Source organism: Agelaius tricolor, unplaced genomic scaffold (genome assembly GCF_023055355.1).
Source record: "Agelaius tricolor isolate 1412-34295 unplaced genomic scaffold, bAgeTri1.0.p SCAF_11, whole genome shotgun sequence".
Lineage (NCBI taxonomy): Eukaryota > Metazoa > Chordata > Aves > Passeriformes > Icteridae > Agelaius > Agelaius tricolor.
In genome coordinates, this window is record NW_027269271.1 from 13544877 (window position 1) to 13570005 (window position 25129).

The following is a 25129-nucleotide window of genomic DNA, read 5'->3' on the forward strand; positions in this document are numbered from 1 at the left end:
AGAGGAGGCAAAATCTGTGAGGGGGGAAAGTGAAGAGGGGTAACAAACAAGCACAGAAAGGAACCAAAAAATACCACTGAAAGAGGTGAAGGAAGGACAAAGGGCAGAGAGACAATAACCAACTGCATGAAACAAAAACAGCAGGGCAGAGAGATGGTGAGGAAGGTAAACTGGATATAGATCCAAAAGGAAAAAATTTTACAGAGTGAAAGTCCAACCTATAAAGCTTCATTAAGTTTAAAGGAAATTAGTTTTGAGCAAAATACAGACAGTACAAGGATGGAAGCGTATTCATTTCTTTGCCTTCTCAATCTGCCTTCAGGTTAACAAAGCAAACCCAAAAAATAAACATCCAACCTATTGGAACTGGTAAGGGGGACATGGTATAGCTACTGCCTTCTCCCTGTGAACAATGCAATCTGCTCCTTTCGTGCCCTGCTTTCAGAACAGCAGGAATAAACAGGCAAAACATAATTTACTGTCTTGGTTTATCTATAGCCACAGCCCGTCTGCTGGTTCAAACCCAGCAGAACGTGTATGTGTGCATTCAGAGAGATGGCTGTCATTAGCCCAAGCAAGTTAACCAAGGTATAAAAGGCAAGACCAGATCAGTAATAAAGTTTACACTTCATTATGGATGTCAAAATCCTTGCTGATTTTTTTTCCCCGCAAGAATCTAGCTTATTAAATTTCACAAGCAAAAATCTAGCTTATTAAATTTCACAAGCAAAACCATCTCTGAATGAGCATTCAGGAATCAGTTACTTGGAAGCCTTCAGTATTAAAATCTAAAACCAGATATTTCCTTAATAAATTTACAGAATTAGAACAACTGGACATATTAACATACGTCTCTGTTTTCATGGCTGTAAAATGATTGGATTCTTATCTCATCAAATTTACATTGTAGAATCTGAATATAGTATGATTAGACATTATTTTAACAACTACATTACAATACAATTTAAAATAAAATGGCCCTTTATATCACACTAATATCAGTGTTTTAAATAACAAAGGGGACTTTTTTTTAAAATAAAGGAAAGGATTAGCATTTAGTTTCAATCAGTATAAGCAATGCTGTACCAGTTGGTGTCTCAAAGATTCAGAATTTTATTAATATTCCAGAGATGCATTTGTGTTGCCTCTGGGTACACTGAAAAGCCACTTAAACTGCACTTAAAGCAGCACTACAGGATCAAATTGATGTGCATCAACCATTTACAATAAAACTTGATTATTATAAAGGCATACATATTTGCATAATTACATGTTTGATTTTTTGATAATGCAGCATACACTACAAAATGTTGCTTCATGTAGAAAGGCATCGTCAAAAAGCACCATCTGCTGTAGTGTTTAATGCACTGCAATGTTTGAAAAATCCTGAAGGTAGATTGATGCAAATCAAAGGAGAAAGCAAAGGAGTTTTGCTAGAACAAGGGGCGCAGGGAGGGAGGAGGGGACTCACTACAGTACAGTGTGGACCTTTTGTTAGGCTGTCATCTGTTTCTCTCTGGCTATTTTTAAATAAAATTTTCAGGGGACAAAGGTAAAAGACAACAGAGCAGCACATCCTACGGTCCACAGAACACAGGATTCCTAACTTGAGAGCATTTGGCATAAACACATTTTTGATGTTTCCACTAAAAAAAATCAGTAGTATTTGCAATGAAGGAATTATAATGGAAAAGAAAGCAAACTTAACAAGAATTAATCTTTTCAAAGGAATCTCTATTAAGCATCACAATAGCTCAAAAGACATAGAACATGGAAGTAAGAATATCTCCATATTTTCTCAATTCAAAACAAGAAGCCACCTGATCTTCAGTAATATCTGACCATGTCTGAGCAACCCCAACAGAAGCCCAATGGGTTCAGTGAGTCGGATGCTAAGATTGCAGAAGTAAATGTGCATCTTTGATTACAAAAAAAAGCAAGCATTTCTAGACTGAGCACTGTTAGCCCAGAGTTCTTGTATCCTGAAAATATGCATCACTTTGATTAGCACTTCATGTTTATCATTTTAATACCTGAGGCTTTTTTTCAAAGTGGATTTTGAGACAAGACATTAATCAAATGTAGTTGTAACTGTTTGTAATAATATTCTGCCATCCTGAGGAGTTTTGTGCATGCATCCAGAGTACACACACAGAGAGAAAAGGGTCATCTGTGGCTTTTTCCAAGTCTGTTGCTACCTCTGAGCTATGCTGTGAACATTTTTGGACAATGTGCTGAGCAGTAAAGCACAGCACTGAGCCAAGACACGGAGGATCTGGCAGGGAAGTCAATAGGCATGTACTAGCCTGTTGCTTCCCAGTAGGAGCTCATTCCTTCACAAATTGGCCTTTGGTAAGCAGTGTGATTCATTGCTCAGGGACTGGATTACAAGCTGGAAACCAGCTGACAGAACTTGGGCAACTCATTTCACATCTCCGTGCTATCCATTTTCCTTCCCCCTGTTTTTCACATCACATTAGTTGAAAATTATAAAACTCTTCAGGGCAAGAAAGACTTTTTCATAATACAAGTTTCCAGCATGTTGGGTATTAAACAAGCTTTTATCTCTGTGGGCACCTCAAGGTATACCAGGATACAAACAACAGTTGGATTATATGCTGTGTGTGGGATAAATACCAAGTCAATTAAAAAGCATCTTTAACAACACAATCTGACTATAAAGTCTAGCAGTCAAGAACAGCATCTGGCTCCAAGATGTATTCTACAGTCCATGACTCCAAAGAGCTTCAGAAACAGATGAAATTTTGTCCAGACACCTGAAGGAAAAATGTGGTTGTGTATGTGTGAATGCAAATATCTCAAAACCTTCTGTGCCCAAACCACAACAGCTTGTGTAGATTCACTGAAACCAAAGGGATGGCCACAGAACTGGAAGCCCTAAAGCTGCATTGCTGGCCTGTTAGGCTATGCTACATCTGGACTATAATAAATTTACATTCCCACCAAGAAAATAACCACTTTTTTGTAGTTATGAGACAGATTTTGTTCCACATTATGTGCTTAAGTCCCCTGCTATGCATTAGATAATTAAACATCCAGGTTTCTTACCCTGACTTATCAGGTACAATTATAGTTTGGCATCAGGGATGCTAAACACCCACACTCATTGACATAGATCAGCACTGTGAAATCCAGTGCTTCTAAAAAAATCAAATCTTTTGCAGAAATCTTTTACATATTAAATATTTTTTAAAAATAAACATATGGTTGTGTGTACATAGTTCATTAAAAACTCAGAAACATTTATCTTTTGGTATTTTCCCCATGCCAATCATTTACTAGGTTGAGCTGGACTGCACTTTGATGCAGTGCCATTCCCTCTGCCTGCACTTGAAGCAGAAACTGAATGGTTTCTTAATCATCAGGTACATGTACTGAAAAGATAATGTCATATTTATAACATAGTATTGAAAATAGCCCCAAACTACAACAAAGCCTCAAAGGCATCTGTATTTCTTTCCCACTGAAGTCTCTATGTGAATTTGGTCATAGCACCCAAAAAGGAAACAAAACCAGCCAGGCAGAGACAAACCTTCAGAAACAATGAGTTTCCCTTTTGTGCCTTAATATTCTGCTCTTGGTGAGCTTCTCTAACAAAGTCTGCACTAATCGTTGCTGGAATCAGCACAGCAGTGGCTGCTAAGCAGTCCTTTTTCTCCACCTCTCTGCACTAGGCAGACAGGGTTTTCATTACATATATCATTTTCAACTTGCTGCAGTGATTCCACAAAGACAGGAGGATTTAGAAAGCTAATGAATGGGGGTGGGGAGCAGGCTGGAGTTGGAGCTTCAGTGCTAATGTTTAAGGCTAGATACTATGAGTGGCTTCACACACGGGGCACTGCCACTGATTTTATTTTCATTGCATGGCACTGACAGACTTTGACAGGCAAATCATTCATCTCTAGTTAATTAATCAAAGTTGGGGAGTGGAATTTTTTTGTTTGAACATTTATTGCTACAGGATTTAGGGCAAGGCTTGTTGGTCATTGCCTTGCCCTGGTTATTATGGTGCTGCAATGACAGCAAAATTATTTATCTTTTTGTTGCTAATTAAGAACAGAAATGAAGAATAGGTTTGGTCTGAATATACTATAGTATCTAGGGACCATTTACTTCATCATACTGAGATGCAAGAGATGCTGTATAACTCAGTACAAGTCTCTTACTGCTTTATTATTAGGAAAAAAATTCTTCTTGTAACTTAACTGACACGAAGTTACCATCTTATAAATAAGATAAACAGGAATGAGAAAAACAACATTGCCCTTCCTCTCCCCAGGTGAAAAGATATACCCCTTTCCAAGCTCCCTTCCAGCACAGAATACTCTGTTTCACCAATATCAGTTCCCTTGCTACTGTTCAGCACTTTGGTCTAACTCACCTTCTGCAGACATGTCATCAATATTGCCTGCCACTTGGGAGAACAGACTATACTGATTACAAAATACAGGTTCTATAAATCTGATTATTTTAATGATAAAACAGGATATTTTAAGCTTTCCTCTCCCTGAAGAACAAAGAACAATTGCAGATTGATTGTAAACCAATTAAGGGCCTTAGAGCTATAAGTTGCGAATATAATTTCTTTCTCCTAGGGGAAGAAAACAAAATAAATAAACAAAAAAAATTTCTAGTTCCTACCTCTCTGCATAATAACTTATGATGTGAGGCTGTTAATTCAGATCTGAGTGTTGTATTATGACTTCAACTTTCTCAAGCCATAGTTATCACTGGATCCTACTCAGCTGCCTCTTTCAATGACCAACATTCACTGACACGTCAGGCAGAGAGGGAAGAAAGTGGTGAACATCACAGAACACAGGCATATGGCCAAGCACAAGCAGTTTTGATCTTTAGGGGATGTTATTCTCTGCAACACTTCACAGAAATTAAATAAACACTAGTTGTAGACAGTTGCCCACTTCAATACCAATTCCCTCCTTAAATGCAGAATGTTGGACACTTGAGGAGCCTCAGGGTACAGCACAGCCTTTGAGAAGGCGTTCTCCAGACTGACCACAGCAATCTACTCCCATCAGGGCAGGTCACCACTGTCCTCAGAGCTGAATGGAAACTACAAGGATTAGTTAATACCCTTTATCTTACATTTAAGGCTATTCCCTGCAACTATATCCTGCTGCCAATGCTCAGTTAATAGGCTCCTGTAGTGAATAACATCATGTGCTCTGTCAATTATTCATAATGAGACAAGCGTTTTCACATCAGAATGCCAACTTGTAATGTGATGAGCCTGTATTGCACAAGTGTATCAAAGCTCAGTCTCATAACATCACTAGTTTACTAAGTGAACTTTGAACAGGATTTATTCCCCAGTCTGTTCAGCCCTAATTTTCATGAATTTTGAAAATAGAAAATGTCTTCTCCTTGGCAACATTTTTAGATTATGGTTTGTATTTTAGATGCTTGATTTACTGCTACATTGCATTTATTCTAACACATCATTGATTCCCTGTCTCATACATCATATTTAGTTACTTTTTTATTGTATAATTTCTAGGTGACAGTGGCTATCCAGGACAGAAACAGCTGACGGATCTAATTTGATTTTGCCCTTCTACCAGCAGAAGTTCACTTACTAGTTCACTTACTCAGAATTCATTGATCACTCAAAGGTCTTCTGGGATTGTGAAATCTCATTCTCAGTGTCTTTTCCAATTGTCAAAGCACAGACTCAATACCACATCTGACATCCTTGCAGCCTGCCTAGTTCTGCATAACACAGCAGTCAACCATGGGGTTATAGTCAATGATGGGACTCTCATAAAGGATGACAAGGCTAAATCTTACTGACTTCAGACATGCCAAAAAGGTACATCTTTCTGAAAGGTGGGTTTGCTGATGATAAGCAAGGGGCAGCTCAGTGACAGCCATATTTTTAACAAGGAATAGGAAGAGCTGGGAAAGGATGATTAGAGCCGGAAAAGTCGGATAGTAGAAGACGGAGACAATGCAGAAGGAGTTTTCACAAAGATCCATAGGTCTAAAAGCAAATAAATTGCACTACTTAGTGTAGGAAGATGATTGAATTCCTCTATCTGTGGGTTACAGTTGCCAGCTAAAACACAAGGCAGTGTCCTGTGCACAGCCCATTCAGTTCAGTGGCAAGCCTCATGGAGGGGACTGTCAGAACAAGAACTGCTCTCAAAGTGGTTGTAAACCCCTTCTGGTCACTGAGTGCACACAAAGAGGCAAAATGAGGTTTATGAAACTTCAACAATTGCTCACGTTCAGTGATCTCATCCTGAGTTTTTGAGAGCAGATAAGGTGGAAAAGAAAGATATTGGGAAAGTAGATGACATTTAAAAGAAGCAGTATTAAAGTCCTCCATTACAAGAATAAAGACAACTATTTTGTCAACAGCAAACACATTTATCTTCATCTGGGAGAAACAACTGATACTTCCTCTTACCTGAGGGAATTCTAAACCATGCACCTTACTGCAGAATTTTGCAAACATTCATCAATATTTAGGTTACCAGTTTTGGAACCAATGCATTACCAAATATGAGTTTCTTTCACAGTAACAAACATTATAATCAGAACAGACACTCTTTAATCACAGATTCTTTTCTGAACACATTTGCCAGTCTCATTTCAAACTGTTTGAGCACCTGAGCTTTCATTACTCCTCTCTGGAAAGCATTCACTATCCTAAATGCAGCCAGCTATGCTAAGTAACTTTGCTCTGATAGGCATTGTTCATTTTCTCCTTTTTTCACTCATCCTTTGGAGGACATGAAAATGTTTTTCTCCCTGTGTGTTTAAAATCCTTCCACAAAAATCAGCTGCTCCATCTTCTTGTCATAAACTTGTTTATATTCAAATAGGCACCAGTGTTGCTATGCCCCATCAAGAGACTTGGTCAATAGTTCCAAAAACACAGAAGTCACAGGGGAAAATGATGGGGAATTACATTCTCAGTAAAATGATATTTAAAATCCCTTGGTTGGCTTGCAGACTATGATACTTTCATTTAAAAATACTGGTTTATTTCAAATGGAATTTTATTCAAACAGAATGAAAGCATAGCTTCTGAGGCAAGAGCTGAAGCCTTGGAACAGAGGGGGAGTGATCCCATACTTAACATCACCACTCAGAGCTCTGATCACTCTCTATTTTGCTCCAAACACACTGTGCAGCCTTAGTCAAGTTGCTTAGGGGTTTTTTGTGGCTTAATCCCCCATCTTTGAGATAACTATGACTTAGACTCCCTATCTCATAGGCACACAGTGAGGATGAATGCATTAAAAAAAGAATTAATATATCACAATATAGTGATAGGAGTTCAATACGCTGCATACAGAGTAATTTATCTTTTTGTCTCCTGGATCAAGTACAGTTTCTAGGTATGTGCAACATTAAAAACCTAATCTATTAATATATAAGGAAACCAAGCAATCTTCATCCTTACATTCCTGTATTATGAAACCATGAACAGAAACACAATATAGATGGGAAATGCTGGGGTAGAAAAGAACAGAATTTCTTCCTTAATTACAAGGGGCTTAAGACAAGGACAGGAATCACAAGCTAGACATAAATAAAGAAATCTGTTTGTTCCAACAGCATAAACAAGAAACACAACAAAACCAAAAAACTGTACAACAAATTTATATATAAAGTAGATATATAGGTATTTAGACACATTTGAAAAAAGACACTCCTTACTGCTATCTTGTGTAAGGAATACACTGTAATTTACTAGTATATGAATTATATACTGTTCCCAGGGTGAAACCTCTGTATCTCTTGCTCCAAACTACTCTGCCTATAAAATAGCTTTATTAGAGTTTAGCAATGTTAAGGAAAAAAGTAAAGGTAATGTCTACAGCTCCCATTAAAAACCAGATCATACATTTTACAGTGATTATAGTGCATACTATAAAAAATGACTTTTCACCAAATATTCAAAATTATAGATTTATTCAAATTCCCAGCAAAAAATCAAACTTGTGAATTGTGCAGATTATATAGCAATAAAATATTTATTGTTGCACAATGTATATTGTTAACTGTGTTGACTACTTTTCACCAAGGTGCCAGAGAAATGAAAAATTAACCAGTGCAGAATATAAAATACAGGGGGGTTGAGTCCTAGAGCTAGTTCATGAGCATGCAAAACAGATTGTATTCAGAGCTGTAATATAGAAATTCTTCAGTGAAGAAGACACCAGAGCTGAATACCTGACAGCAGAACAAAACAGAGAACAGCATTAAAGCCTTGTAGTTGAGGTGCTGCATGCAAATGCAGGGAGAGCTGAATTAATAATGTTGAAGGTCTAGCTAACGTAGACAGTGGCTGTGTCAATGAATGTTTTAATGACATCTTACTAGTTTTAAGGATTAAGAAGTGCATACATGCAGCCTGATGGAATTCTGGAAGTACAGTGAACATGTGGTTTAAAAATCTCTTTGGGTTTACAAAAACAAGTAAATATTTGAATATCCTCCTTCTCTGCAATTTCATAAACTGATCTATGAAAATCACACATGTGGTTTGAGGTGCATATTCTTGTTTTCAGCATTAATCATAATCACTACCAATGAACTTCCTATTGTCTACCATTTATTCTTTTACAAAATTTACATGACTATTCATTTAAATGTCAGATACAGGGCACCAAATGTTGATCACGCTATGAAAGGAAAATTTGAATAAAACCTAACAATTTTAAAGCATCCTCTAGATATTTTGTACCTTAATGCTAGGACTTCAAATGTACATCTGTTGTCCTCTTGATTTTGAGATGACTTACACAACTTCCTAATGGAGGACAAGGATAAGAGGTAGGCTGGCAGCACCAGGCAGAGTAGGACTCGGGCTGTTGCTCCAGCCATGTCGCACAGAAAGGCATTTCTGACCTAACCTGGCCATTCACAAATTACGGTGGGTAAAAAAACCAAATACAGCAATACTCTGGAGTGAGGACTTTCATCCTTGCCCTTGGTCTCTCTATTTCAGTTTTTCGCCTTTAGCACAGACCACACCAAGTGTGGAAGTGCAATTGCACACTCTGAGTGAGCATGTCCCAGCCTGACAAAACACTGATAAAACAGCATTTAAGCTCAACCTTACTCTGTAGCTGTGGCCCAGCTGGACCCACAATTCTGCCCATCCTCTTCCACCAGAGCAGACTGCTCAAGCTGGGGGTAGGGACACCCCCTCCTCTATGGGAGAAAGTCCAGGCTGTTGGGACAGCAAAAATATGTTCTGCCTCATTCTCCATAGCCCCCCTCATTCTCAAAGCACCATGGTGCTGACAACTGGCCAGGAAAAGCAGCTGCCTCTTAGGGTTCAGAATTTCAAGAGAACTGTCTTTCTCCTCTCACCCCAACTGGTCACACCACTTGATACTGAATGACATTGAAGGCAAAATATTTGAAAATTAAGAACTTTGCTGAATATTTCAGAATTAGCTATCCCAAAGAAACTGGTCCCTAGGCTACCCTAGCTCATGTTAAAAGAAAAATTATACAACGACATTTCAGAAAGCCCTTGGAGACATGTGCTGGCTTTCTCAGGCCAGGCACACAGCAGCCACAGGTCCTGCTTTTTGAAGAGGAGGAAAAAAACAGCTGGAATTAATTGAAAAATGCAGGTTAGATGCTCTCTTAGGATCTTACAGTTCCTGTATTTTTAATTGCTTGTTCTGTCAGCACTTGACACCTGCACATTTTTAAAATCTTTTTGATTTACACTGAAGCAGTTGGATTGTGCCATCAGACAGCATGAGCTCAGTGAGAAACACTGCCATTGTCTGCATGTTCCTGGTGTGCGAGGCTGGAGAGGGGAGCATGGGTATGCTTGGAGGACAGAAACCCATTCCAGCACCTTTCTGCTCAGACAGACTACACCATGTACCTACACAACATCAGGGCCAGATCCAAAAATCTGGGTGTCTAAAACCAGGTTCCTCAAATTAATGCTTGAGATGCCTAAAAAACAATCTCTTGCAAAATTTAAACTATGAAGAAGCTCTTTTGAGAGCAGTCAAAGCTTCAGTATTTCTGAATCCACTTTGGTACTTAAGTCCAGGTTCCCATTTTAAGAAATCCTGGACTAGAACTCATCCCTCCTTAATATTTAAATGCACTACAGAGCAGAAAAAGCTGAACAGGTCTGGACAACCTGCACAAATGGGCAGGCAGCAGCCAGGCAGAGCAGTCGTTCCATCCCGCTGACTTACTGCTGTGGAAGGAACCTCACTGCTGAGCATAAAGACAGGCAAGGCACAGAAAATTTGCAGCTTTTTACACACACTAAGGAAAAGGATTAAAAACACCATATAGAACAAAGATTCACAATAGATCAGCCACACAACTCTGTGGAAGGAACAAAGGTTTCATAAAAGAATAAATGGAAAAAAAAATTCCAGAGACTAGGCAGCCCTAGAGACTTTTAAGTATTAGTCAGAGCAAAGGCTGCCAGATGCTTCCAGAGTCCTGACTGCTCACTGGGGAGCTCAGGCCTTTCCAATGGGGCGAGGTAGGTCAGCTGGAGACTAAAGGGTACAGAGCTCCCCAGAGAAAGACGTTTTTGCTATGTTTGGGTTTAAGTGTGTTTCCTTCACAAGACATGGTCTGAGGCTCCATTATGTTTTCTACTTTTGTTATGAGGAGAAGAGTGATACTTCTTCTTTCTTCTGGGGAAGCGAAAGCCCTCACTTGAAGAGTTTTGCAAAAACCTGATGTTTAGCTAACAGTGGCCAGCTCATGTTAACAAACAACACTGCAAGTTTTGTCTTTAACAAACTAACTCAGGCTATCCAGCCAGAGGAGCTTTCATTCCCATCCCCCATAGTTTCTTTCTTTTGCCCTACTCATTTCCCAAAGTAAATGAAACTAACAGCTAAATTATTCTCTTTTTTCACCTTTCCTCTAGATTCTTTATAGCTTAGATTGTGCAATCTGAATATTAAAGCTTATTTCCCATTTCCATACAAAAGCAGAGTAAAGCAGAGCTCTTGTGCAATAGATAGACACAGTACAATAAATGCCTTTATCCTGCCTTCCTTACCTCTAGCACAGTTCTTTCTCAGCCACAAGAAGTTCTAAGCAGGCATCACCTGCTCATCCCCATGACACTCCTGCAGCCAAGGGAGATGAGCTGCTCACAGTAAAAAGTGCTTTGGGAGCATTATACAATTTTACTTGTCTATGTTTTTCAGCCTCTTATGAAGTGATAACAGACAAAAGTTCCCCAAATAATAAATAACCAAAACAACATTTGAAGTGAAATTCTCATACTTACTTAGGACTGCTTGTTTGAAGCAACAGCAATGGTTGTGTAGGCCGTGCACAGACTCAAGAATTGGGTGTGATATGCAACCAGTAAAACAGTTCACTTTTTGACCATCTATTCTCCAGGGAGCATTAGCAGAAGATGACAGAGATCTGTGGAAAAGAGAAGCTCATTACTTTAAAGCCTAAGCAAAAAAAATTAGGAACATGTAACGAAGTGCAAAGCCAGAAGGTGAGGCTGCCTTTCATTAGGAAAAGGCCCACCACTGCAAAAAAACCCCTTATCTTCATGGGAATGCAGCCTACTTTCAATTACCATCAAATCTTTCAGAATTGCTTGTTCTAAAACAATTCTTTTAAATTTTATTAAATAATGACAGTACAAAAACATGAATACTTCTTATCCTTTTAAGTTTATCTCATGAGATGGCAATATATAATATACACTGAAGAACCTCAACTGTTGGCTTTACAAGCTCTTGTTCTTTAGTTAATCCCAGGACCCTAGTTCAGGGTACTGTAGTCTTCATTCATTCACTTTAATTCTATTTCAAATGAAGACAACATAACTCTTAGGTGAATTTTCATGGTGAATTGCAATGTGATTGCTATATTTAAGGTCTTGTTGAGATAGAAAAGTTTTTCATAGTGGTATGTGTTAACCTACAAATTTCACTTCTTTTTCTAGAAAGGGATAGTGATACACATATATACACATACATACACATGTATAAATTTATATACGTCTATATTAAAAAAAAAAAAGTAAGAACTCCATTAAGGGCAATGATTCATTTACACCTCAAGAAGTCTAACAAACATTGCACCAGGATGTCCCATCCATGCCCAGGACAGGGCACAAAATAAAAACAAGGGATCATCAATTTAACAAAACTGAAGAATGACTTAACGGGAGGCAGATGATCCTCATTTTTTTTCCTGAAAGATATGTTGCTTTTCTTTTCATACCTCTGACTCAAAAGAGGTGACTTCAGGGATCTAGTTAAATGTAGAAGAGAAAAAAAATGGCACGTTGTTGTCAGAGGTAGCTAAAGTTTAGATACAAAATACTGAATCTGATATAACTAGATGATAATACTCTAACAGTATTAACCTCTAACAGGGTAAATTACTACAACGAGGTATTTTCCTGCAATTTAGAGAAGCTCTTACTAAATTTTCCATGAACATATATATGAAAATATACAAATGCATATGCTGACACCATCTGAAGTGAGCAGCTCCAACCCCTTTCCCTACAGCCTCCTCCACACCAGATGACACGAGTTCCCTCTCACTGTGACGTATCCTTGTGCCTTCCCTTTTCCCAAGGGCACCTGTCACTTCCCAGCCCCACTGTGGAAGTGGAGGCTCAGCACACGGGTCCAAGGACAGCTTCCCCAGTTTGGGGTGGGTGCTGGCCACAGTGCCAGGCTACACCATCTGGGGCCAGCAGCACTCATGCACTTGCTTGTTTTTTCTGCAGGAAAGTTTCAGACTGGATGACCTGATATTTGCAGCTTCTTGTTAATAATAAAATAAAAATTTAGTGCATGGGAATAAATAAACACATACGCGCTCAGTGCAGATCCTGATCACACACTACACACTCTGATATCAAACGGAAAGGAACCACCATTTACCTGTGGTTCTAAGACCAAGTACTGCCATTGCCTAGTACAGTAGAATGTAACTGTTCTGAGACACAAGACAGATGGGATAGGAAGATGTGAAGTGCTACAAATAAAACCTAAAAGTGAACTTTTAAATATTCATTCTGAACTATAAAGAGAGCTGTGGCTTTTGTGTGCTACAGATGGCTTGGAAATGCAGTGCAAACAAAGGACCAATTTCTGAATACTCATAGCTGCTCTACTATAATAGCTGGAGGCCCAAAACTCCAGGGGTTTGAGATGATTCAACTAGATCCTCTTACCTGCCAAATTTCATCAAAGCAACATTGCTTTTAACATCTTATAAGGGATGAAAGAAATATGAATAGTGTGGGGTTTTTTAATGAAACACAGACTGCTTAAGCTCGAACAGAAAATTACAATATGAATGGAATGTGCAAGGTAAAGGGAAAACCATCATTTTATTATGCATACTTAAAGCATCTTATAAGATGAAATCTGTATTTTTTATAGATTGAAAGATTAAATAGAAATATTTCCTAGATTTAGATAAATGAAGGAAACAAAACCAAAAATAAGCATAATAAAAATCCCTGCCAGTCATAGTCAATGAGAAACTGCTGACTGATTGCCAAGTATGGCCTTATGTTTAAACCTAGGAAAGACACATGTGTTTCTTTGTAAGGTAGTGGGGCACGACCTCATCAATCAGAGATTATTCTCTGCATAATAGTTTATGGAAAGAAACCACTAATGCCAGCTCCTCATCTGCCTTCCAGACAGAGGCCAGCTGATATGAATACAACTGGAAGGGGACTCAGCCCAAGCAGCACTGCTGCTAAGACCATACACTGCTGCATGGATGTAGTAGTAAATTAGCACTTCCTGATGGCTATTAGCTACTAGCAAAGATTATAAAGTCTTTGGCTCTAGAGAGGGGATACCCTCACATTTTTTGCATGTATTTGAGCTTCTCTAAGTACGGAATTGGACAACAAAATCCAAAAGAAAGACGTAGTCTCTGTGGAGGAGCAGGGAACATCCAAGAGGAAGAGAGGATCCCTGAACTGCCAACAGTCCTCCAACCATAGAAGCCACAGAAAAAAACGTGCAGCACTGAATCCCAGCTAGAAGCCAGGTTTATGGCTAATTATGATGTGCCACTGCCAGCTGAAGGGAGAGAAAGTGCAGGAATAAGAGGAAAAGGCATGAAGGTCTTGATAAAAATGTAACCATCCTGTAATGACAGTGAGAGCCAAGAGACAGTTGCAGTCTGATACCAAGTGATGGGTGAAAGATGACAAGTGGGTTATGTTATCTGTGCAATCAAGGGAATTAGCCAGGAGGGACGGGCAGAGGGAGGCAGCCTGGAAAGCAAGAGCTGTTGGGGAAGGGATGGTTGAACTACTGCCGCATTTGCCAAGGTTAGAGAAAACGGTTCTGTCAAAAATCAAGTTAAGATGATGGGAGTTGGGTTACAGGTTTTAACTCCTTCTAGAAAAGACAGGAGAAGTGGCAACTTATGGCAGGGAACCAGCCTGCTGCTTTGGGGAACAGCCCAGGTAACAGGTGTGAACTGAAAACTTGAAACCTTGCTGCAGAGACACGGAATCTTTTACTGCTGGCAGGAGGAGTGGAAGGAGGACTTGGCAAAGCTGGAGAAAGCTGGCCAGAGGACCAGGGCCTCCCTTTCAACCATGTTTGCCTGGTGCTGGATCTGCATCCATCAGGGTGCAAGCAGGGATTGCAGTCTGACAGTCTGGCTTGGCTTCTGTTCACAACCAAGACAAAAAAGTGGCAGATGAACTGAGGGGAAAGGGCAGGATCCTCTGGCAGAAAATACAGCTTTTTCAATGACCTTGCTGTCCTTTTGAGAGTAACTGCTTTCCAGGACAGTGTCCCAACAGGACACTTAAATGCCTTCAGCACATTACAGTACTCAGAGATAAAACTGAACAACTTTTCATGAAATCTGCCTGCAATAAAAACATCTTTATTGCCCTGGGCTAATGTGTAAGTTAGCGAGGGATTATAGTTCAGCTTCTATAGCCATTTTATGTAATAGGAAAAGAAAATCCATAGGGACCTCATCTGTTGGTCCTCTAAAATACAAAAAGAAGAGTTAAGCTGCATTTAATCATGGTAATAGGCTATCAGTTATTTTCCTAAACCTTCACACTCACTGCTGTCATTCTAGGCAGAGCCAATCAACCTGACTTAATCATCTTCTTGTGGCTTGCTCCACCGTGCCCCTTCCTTTTGAACATATATAAACTCTAATTATTTTTTAATCCTTTACTAAAACACTGGCAAAATGAGCGCTCCCCTTCCAGCATACAGATGTGGAAGTTTCCAGGCTCTGGAGCTGCAGTACTCCAGGGCCTGTTCCCTTGGGGCTGTGTGTCACTGGCAGGGCTTGGCAGAGGGCACCACTGCCTCTCCAGGAGCAGTCCTCTCCTGGCTTCTCCTGCTCCTCTTCTAGAATGACAGCAAACATTACAGTGAGGTTATATTTGCATGTTGTAAGGCCACAGTGACTGGTGCTAAAATAACATAAACCTAACCCTGAGGTGAGTTTGCTTGTCTACAAAGGGATGTATTTGAATGCTTACCCAAACTGCCAGTCCCCTTCCAGGATATGGTTTCCTCATGGACAGCCTGATCTGCACCTTCCAAATGCCTTCTTCTGGGCTGTCTCTGCCCTTCTCATCTGATGGAAATGGGGTTCCCCTCTCATTTCCCTCAAGTGTACTCTCACCTGCAGCCCAAATGTACATATGCAGGCTTGCTTGTGCTATGCATTACTAAGAGAAAATACTCCAAAATCAGAAGATTAGCTTTAAAATTGTAAGCTGATTTCAGTGATCACAAATACAGTTCACAGTGCAGTTCTGGCTCTGTTCACCTCTGCTGCAAAAAGGGGAAGTCTAGCTCTTCATAAAACACCAAGTGTTCAGTGAGACCCAGAGTGAAGGAGGAGTTATTTTTGTTGGTCTCTTGCCTTCTCTAAAGTCTATAATATAACAATTCATGCATACATATCACAAGAGGCAGCAGGGCTGTCACCACCAGTTTGCTGCCTAATGCCTCATGTTGGCAGCAGCATAGCTGTGTCCCCTGCCAGCTCCTGCAGAGTGGCAGGCTGGGACCAGGAATCCCACAGGGACAGGTGCTGTCCCATGTCTCTGTGCCTTCACCCAAGACAGAGGTGGAACATGCACTGCGTGCTCTTAGCATCTGTTGATGAAGTGGGAGCTGTCCCACAGTGCCCAAGCAGCAGATTCACACACAGTGGCTGGTCCATACCCCATCCACAGACCAACCTCTGCTCCTGAGGCAAGCAGTTCATGAACCAGCTCCCAGAGTTGTCCTAATGCAGTTGATTGAGCAGGACCTGTGCTTCTAAAGAACTCTTGAGCTCTCTCCAAATCCTGTTGTTATATAAAGTCAGGCATTATCATTCCTTTACCCTCCCAACCAGAAGATGAGGCCACCAGCATCTCACTATTACTCCAGCTATACCACATATGAAGTTTCCACTTCTGTCACGAAAATAAACAAACCAGAGGAAACTCACTCTGCCTACTTTAATGTCCCAATTCCCCAGCCTATGAAAGACTACCCACATTGCAGTACATTTCTGTCCAAGCCTTAATGGTTAACTCTCCCCCAGGAATCACTTGTTATTGGGGAAAGAAGCACTGAAAAATCAAACCCCTTGCTGCAGTTGTTTATAGAAAAGATCACCAATTCTGGGAGATCAATGGGATAAACATGGCCCAAACTGTTTCCTGTATAATCATAGTAAACTTACAAGGATGGTCATATAAAATGTACTTTAATTGGAGTAGCTTACTTTTTAATTTGCAATTTTAAATGTGAGCATGTTATAACTTGTAGATGAACATTTCTATAAAGATAATTACATATGGCAAGACAGAAAAACTTTTTAAAACATTTTCTCTTGAATGTGTGCCTGAATTCATTTACAACTGTTGCTGCTTTAAACATTTCAGGCAGAATAAGTGGATGGCACTAAACAGCTTAGCTGCAATTATTATGGAATGTCTGAGGTATAATTTCCCCTGCGGTTTTGTTAGGCGTGCAAAATTCATAATTCTGATTTGTGGCAGGTACTTATTACCCATCGCAGGTGGAGATATGCAAATATTATTCTAGTAGGGTTGAACAGTCTTTATTTCTGTATTCAGCTATTAACGAGATTTGTGAGTCTGGTACTCTGGGGCCATTTAATTAATTAGATGGTACAGATAAAATATAAATTGTTTTGTAGGCTACACAATTCCAGTTCTAGAAGATGTAAAATATGGCTAAATGAACTTAGTATGGACTGATTTATTGTTTCATGTATGACAGAGGGTAAAGGAAAATTCTGCTTCTTACTTTTGCCTATATAATCCTGTACAGTATCCTTGCATTGTCAAGCATTGTGAGAAAGGGATGTTATTTATTTTTCATTATTATTAAGAATGTCTATCAGTTATCCTCTTTATAAAAAACTGCTGGCATGCATCAAGCAAGCTAAAAAATAGGCATGTTCTTTTATGGAAGCCAATATGTGCATGTTTCAGAATAAGCATGCATTTCCAAGACATTTAGATTTGGTAGGATAATATTGTCTCAAGGTCTGACACTTCTATTTTAAATAAATCATTTCCATGGGACAGATAAACTAAACTTGCTAGGGGGAATGCAGAAGGAAGCTACAGCAGTATGTTAGCGTCTAGAATTTCAAAGAATGCCATTAACTGGTTAATTCATATATTTCTTTTCCTAAATTATGATCTCTCTACTCCTCCAGAAGGTTTCTGGATAATTTTGAATGCAGGAATTGGGGTTAAAAAAACCACAACGTGCTTTTATTCCGCAAGCTGATAGCTATAATGGCCACTATAAAAGAAACAGCATTTACCAGGAGTTACAGCAAAGTACATGGTGAGACATTCACCCTCCCCTCATATAGAGGAAATAAAATGCACAAGGCATGAGACCGGAAATTGTTAGCAAACTGTCGGCATTTAAAGACAGGCATTGACCATTATATTAGTTTTAAATTGCAGGAAAATACTACACTACACAATTACAGTACTATAAACATTGAATGAAAACCAGTTAGTTTTGCTAAAGTAGGAGTATAAACAGCAGTCACTCTTATTGGTTTATTGAACATATTTTGGGGCCCATTCCAGCTGTCTTTATTAGCTCTAATGCAAATGATTTTGCACTGCTATTTTGCCAAGCTCTGGTAGCTGTACTGCTGCAAACAGAGCCTGCTGCTTTGTGTCTGCTGGAGACTTACTGACAAATATGATAAAGGATACATAAAATGAGTAACAATACAGAACTGGCACCATACAGGAAAAGGAAAATTAACCAGGGGAAATTATACCGTAAGGGTAGGAGCTGGTACGGTTTTGTGCATGTAAATCAAAAGTATACAAGTTTAAAATCAGATACATACCAGGAGTTGCTCTGGTCACTCCCCAGCAGGGTGGGCAGAGCTGGTCATGGTCCCGCAGCTGCATCTCCTGGGACCTGTCCACCTGCCTGGAAGGGTGAAAGATGCCGGGCTGACAGACCACACCAAGGTCTGGGGATAGGCAAGAACAGGAAGAGTCTCACGGAGATGGGAGCAGGCTAGACCAGGACAAGTATCTGAGAGGGAGGAGAGCTTCTGGCATGGGAGAAGGTCTGCAAAGACAGAAGGACTGCATTTTACCCAAAGAAAGAGCCTCTGACTTTGGAGGCATTCTGCACAGGAGAGGTACAAACTCCTCTGAATAGAGCTAGGGAATGACTGAGGAATATGGCTGCAGAAAAAAGTAAGTGTAAGGTAGAAAGTAAAGCAAATTAAAAGGAGAAGCCATTGATTGGGATCTGAGGAAAAGGGCCAGTCATATTTTGTGGGTGAACAGAATTGATCATGTCAGATATTTACTGTGGCTCAATTTTCAGTAAGAAACATCAATTGACTATGTGGTGAGAAAGTCCCTGAAGCAGAGGAGGCTGCAAAACCAGGATAATGTGTAGGGAAAAGAGCTGTGGGGCAACTGAGTCTGAAAATGGGATTTCCAGCATAGGAGAGCAGTAGGTGTTTTCATTACAGCACCAGCACAGGTAACAAAACATTGGATTGTCAGCTGAGAAACTTGGGGAATCTGAGTGCTGGTGCAATGGCAGTGCAAGATCTATGCCTTCATGGTGCACTTGTGGGAACACCCAATTGAATATCGTGATATATAGTGAACATTCCTAAACAAACCCTACCAGCAAGCACCAGAGACTGAGTGAATAGCTTGTGTGGACAAATGGAGCAGAAGTACTGTGACCAGAACTAGAGAAAATCTCAAGGAGGAAAACTTATTTTTAGTTAAATACAGAACAATATAAGTGACAGTGATATCTATGGAAATGTTTTAATAGAAAAACAATAAATACTTATGATGTTCAGACACAATGAGGCCAAGTTACCTGCAGGCTTTAGATAAAATGCAGCAACAAATCAAACTCATTTCAATCTCACCTCTCATAGCAGTTGCAGAACATGCACTGTGCCTCCTCCACATAATGGCAAACTGTTTAGGGAAAAAATTAAGTCTAGATTTCCACAGAATAAATATACCAGAATAATATTCTGCATTTCAATACCTTAAATTGGATAAACAATACCCCATGGGTAGAATCTTTAAAAGACCATTCCTGCAGAAGATGAAATCTAGAAAACAGTTTTAATTAAATCTTTCCAATGACTTCATAAAATCCCAGGCACAGCAGCAGTGCTGTGTGCAGTACCTCCACAGCAGGTCTGAGCTATACAGTCCAAAATGAAGGAGGAGTTCCAGTATTACCTTTTTTTCCTTTCCCCTAGGTATGCACACAGAAACACATCATTAGCTCAAAACCAACGCACAAATGAGAGATGTGATCAGAGAATTACATCTGTTCATGGCAGCACAGAGAGCAGTGCCATGGGCCAAGGGCAGTTCCTGAGCTGTTGAGGGGAGCAGTGCTGCATCAGGTGTTGAATGCCTCTCAACTCAGAGGGAACTGCTGCCTGCTGGTGGGTGATTATCACCAGCATTTTTTCAGAATAATGTAAGCAAGGAATGTTTTAGGTGGCACAATATCTACCAGGCATAGTATTTGCAGAGGGGTAATGGAGCAAAAACACCTCTTGTGAAGGTGTGAAGAACCTCTGCTCCACCCAAAGACACTGCTGGGCAGGCATCACTCCCCTCCTACAGCAAGCACTCCTCAGCACCAGAAGCCCCTGGATGAGCCCAAACCTGTATGCAGAGAGCCATATGGTGAGCTGGGGGGAGCCACAGGCACTTGAGGCCACGTTCCTGTTGGGCAGCAAGGCAGGAGCAGGAGGGTGAGACCCACAGAATGCCTACAGGGTCAGAGACACACAGCACATCAGCACGAGGGTGTCACTGCACCAAAGTGCTCAGGATGAGCAGCACCACTTGCTTTGGGTTCAGCTGAACTGAACCCCCCCTCCCCCCAGAACATTAGCACAGAATTTCTGCACCCCTGTCATACCCACAAAACACTGGCAATCACAACAGGCTGGGTAAGGGCTGACTGGCCATTTTGAGAGCACTGGAAATCAGCCTAAAGCTCTGTGCCATATGTATAGATGATGAGCTAAACCAAGAGCAGAGGATGTACTTGAGAAGAAAACAACAAACAACGAAACATTACCTTGGAGGAAAAATCTGATAAGCAGCCTAAACCAAAACAGTGCCCAACCCCATCAAACCACAAGTTTGTTGACGATTCCCTGCCTCCTGTTATAACAGCTATGTTTATTCACATATTGTGCTTTTTAAGCTGTACATTCAGCCAGTACAGCTCAGTGTAGCTCCCCTGCCACCACAGTACTGTAAGGCTGCAAACATGACTTCAGCAAGGTAAGATCAATTTACACACACTAAGAAAGCATTCAAAAATTAATGCAACTAATCTCCTGGTTTCACTTGACAGGAGGTAAATTATTGATCTTTGCAATATGAAAGCACCAAAAAGAACAAACTCAGAATGGCACACTTTCATGTGCACCCTTGCCTCCTCTTGTCAAACTTAAAACAGTCATATCCAAAGAGCTGCAGGGAGATTTGAGAAACACATGTTCCCCCTGTACAATTTAATCATGGTGTGAGCAAAAGGCAGATGCTCCAAGAAGCCTGTGGTTGTATAAACAAGAAAGAGCATAACCTGAACCCATGGCACAAACCCAGGCTCACAGAAATACAGAAGACTGGCAGTTTAGGCTTTTGGAGTATTTTCTTAGTCTTTAATATGCAATTGAGGATGTACAGCTCTACAGCCTGGTACAGGCACTGATACATCACCCATGCTTCTCACTCAAAGGACAAGTCTGTTTTATTAACCAAACTTCTTTTTTCCCCATTTTTCCCCCTCTCCTGGCAGCTCTCTACACTGCAACATGAAGCAGAGCTCCTACAAAGGCACTGACAGGCTGACACACTGTGGAGTGAAAGCCTCCTGCATGGCAGCCATCCCCCTCACACCTACCTGCTTTCTTCCACATAACCACCACAAAAACGTGGCATGAGAATTTCCATCCCCAATAGGCAATATATAAGAGAGGAATACAAAATATCCCTACTAACAGTCCCCAATTTTCCCTACTTCTTCACTGTCATCATTGTGGAAAAAGGGACAATTCCTCCTGGAAAGGTCATTGCCCCAGACCCTAAACACACAGCATTACATCAGGTTACAGAAAGTGCTATGATACAGGTTAACATCTGCTAATATTAGCTGAAATTTTGTTACTCTTCCATTCTGTATAGCATGTGCACTGATTCATTATATGGATGAAACAGATTGAATGATCTGAGCACAGGAAAGGTTTTCATTGAAGACACTGAAATTATATTTTTCTTTTTTCATTTTGTCTATTTTTTAAGCCTGAAAATTCTAGGTTAGACCTAACCTTTTTGTCTAACACAGCACTGTGACTTTGCAATGTATTTCAGTAGGAGTCTCACAGCTTCCACCAGGTACATCTCACTCTTCACAAAGCTTATAATAGCAGGAGAAGTGTTCCCAAATTTTGTGTCAAACTACAGTTTTATTTAGTATGGCATATTCAACTACATCTCCCAAAAATTATCCTACTCTTTGCTGGAAAGCTTTTGGCCCTACTCTGTAATAAGAAAGGTTATCCTGCATATTCTGGCTTTGAGCAAAGTTTAAGCACAGGATGATAGAGAACCCCAGTGTATTGCTATGACAAGATCCTTTTCCAAAATGCATTCAAGAGTGAATTTTGCATTCTACTGAAACATGGCACATCACAGAGCACAGACACAATTTCATGGGCAAACCATACCACTGAGGACTTGGCTTAATATTTATCCTAATAATTTCCTGTATTTCCTCTCACTCTTGTCTCATCTCAGACGATGAATAATTTCTCTGTCTTTTCCATTGTTTTATCTCAGAGGTGCTATTGATTAGGAATAGGTCCTTTAGTCTTTCCAGTTCTACAGATCTGATATAATTTTCATCAAGTTATTTTTTCTGCTGTTTTCTGTAGTACTGCTTTCTCCTCCTGCCTTTTCACCTTCCTTTCAAAGACTGGAAATGAGTGAGATGAAAGTTAATGGTCTTACCCTAGTACTTCTGCTAGCTTTTAACTTCAATACTGGTGGTATTCACATCTAACCACTATACCATTACCGCCTATTTTGCCTTCAACATGCTCATGCTAACCTGCAAAGATGGTTCTAAAATGGGTTCTGCTCTAAGCTTCCTTAGAATGTCATGCTAGTGAAATTCCCCCTTTGTTTTAGGAGAACTTATAGCAACACTCTTCATTATTATTCTGTCAGCTCATCCCTTAGCAAAAGTTTCGCTGTAGCCCCACTGGAAAGACTAATATATATATATCTGTATCTTTTTTTTAATACTGTTTATGTGTTTACAGGAGGAATACTATAGGCCACCAATTTTTTACTCTTCTCTTGTTTTGCAGCATATGAAAGTTCTCTTTGTTCTTTAATCTTGATTGTGTTACTTGATTATATCCCCTTTTCTTGGTATAATCACAATCCTTCCCATCTCAATCCCCCTTTACCCTCTGCTTCTTGCTCCTATACCAGTATTCACTCCCGTGAACTAGACAGATGGAAGCAGATGAAAGATAGACTTCTGTTTCCTTCTTTTTTTCTTATTATTTTATCAGAAGCTTATAATTTTCTCCAAAAATTGAGGTGTCACAGAGTACTGTCAAAGGCTGAGTAGTTTATCACATTTTCCCCTTGATATGTTCCAATTCACTTGCATGCTGTCTACTTTAAGCACTTCTTAAGTATTATTTTCTATGCTCTCAACAACATCTTGAAATGACAGCAGCATCTTCAGCAGACAGGTTATCTCAGCAGCCAGTGGTTTGCACTCTCTGTGCAGCTCTGTATCAGTGATGTCCTGTGTTGTATATCCCATCCCAACCTGGATGTGCCACACTGAGCCTCGCTGCAGTGCACAAAATCATGGAGAAGAGTAATTCCTTTTGGGAACCCCCCCTTGCTTCCCTACAGTCAGCGAGTGCAGCAGTGAGGGTGCAGCATTTCAGCCACCAGGCACTCTGCCACAGAAGCAGCAGGAAGAGTATCTTGCTCCACATCATTCAAATCACTGCATTCCCACCACTGATGCTGTAAGCGCAGCTTCAGTGTGCTGCACTCTGCTGCAAGCGTGGGGTAGGAAAATGCACCTCAACCATGTGCCCAGCAGGGATTTGCTGAGTGCTATTTGCAGCAGAAAGCTGTGATTTGCTTCAGCAATCAACCACAAATTAGCATGGTCACATCATAGGCAAACTCTTGCTTACCCAGAGGATTTACATCCTTTCTGAAAGGGAAATGGCTCCACATGTGCTATTGTCCTGCTGCCTCCCACGTTCCCTTTAGACTACAGTTCATTTTAGCCAAGTGTCTTTCTGCTGGAAAGAACCGGGAAAGAAGGAAAGAATTAACAATAAGATCACATGATTATGTCCAATGATTTAGAGTTGGTATTAAATCCTCAGTAGCATAAAAGTTTGATATACATTGTAGCTAGCCTTAGTATGGTAATTTAACGTGTAAAAGTTCAGAACTTGTGTTCTAGGAATTATGTGAAAAAGCAAGGACCAACTTGCATCTCGAAAATAATTTAGCACTGAAAGATTTCATAATTGTTTTTAGTATCCATAAGAGATAGCAAAAGAAAAGATTGCCAGGGGGAAGGCTCTCCTCATGCTTCCATTAGCTCCAGAGAACTAATATTCCAGCTCTGAGTTCCAGAGAACTCAGGCAAATTAATTTTGGTGTCAGTGCAAAGGGTTTGGCTTTAGAGGCTTTCTATATGGAAATGCAGGTTTTGCTCACTACACCACTAACAAGAAGTAGAAAATTAAATAATGCATAGGTGCAATTAGGCAAAACAGTTTCTATTAGTGCCTTCTGCATGGTACAGAAAAACTCATTGTTTGCTAATCAAATACAAAAAGCAAATCTTTTGTGGTGGACTCGGGGCTACTGTCAACAGGGGAGGAGAGAGCTGCCATGGCAGCTGCATGTGGGGAGATGCTGCATCCTGGCAGGGGCTGGAAGCACCAACTGCAGAGCTCCATCTGATGGAAACCCTCATGGAATGTCTTTAAAACTTTCACACAGGAAGGCAAGTAGGTAATACATGTAACTTTGCTTATGCACATTTCAAGGGTTTGCTGCACCAATTCCACAGAGGTTTTACTACACACAAAGACTACTTTGTGTGTAATGGTAAGAATATCCATATGAAAGCAGGTCAATCAGCAGTTGGAGGACAGTTTGATGAATTACAGAAGGTTTTATGACATCTTTTTAATTTGATTTTTTATTTCTAAAGAAGAATTTTCTGGTGTGACAAGTACAAGCCAACTATTAACTATTAAACAAAGGGGAGAATATTTTGGTTAACAGTCTTTTACTCTCTTTTTGAATGTCAGCACATGTCCCCCTGGCAGATTCCATAAATTCAAGAGCTACCAGATGGCTGTGTAACAGCAATGCCCAAAATACCCTCTAGAAATTAAAGAATCACAAGAGAAGACAATGAGTGGGTCGCTAAGAGACATGAACAACATCTACTCTCAGTCATCACTTCCATTAGGTGGACAGAGCAATTTA

The 25129-nt window shown here is 40.1% G+C and overlaps 1 protein-coding gene across 6 annotated transcripts in view; it reads right to left on the bottom strand.

Annotated features, from left to right (window-relative positions):
- Positions 1-23916, bottom strand: part of PTBP2 (polypyrimidine tract binding protein 2) — a 214187-nt gene extending 190271 nt beyond the window's left edge. For all 6 annotated transcript variants that reach the window (XR_011680590.1, XM_071436211.1, XM_071436210.1 and 3 more), the window contains exons 1-4: positions 23809-23916; positions 20228-20334; positions 18403-18632; positions 11297-11439 (exon numbers count right to left, since the gene is read on the bottom strand). The gene's annotated coding sequence lies outside the window, so the exon portion shown is untranslated. The remainder of the gene's footprint in view (positions 1-11296; positions 11440-18402; positions 18633-20227; positions 20335-23808) is intronic.
- Positions 23917-25129: the final 1213 nt, after the last annotated feature.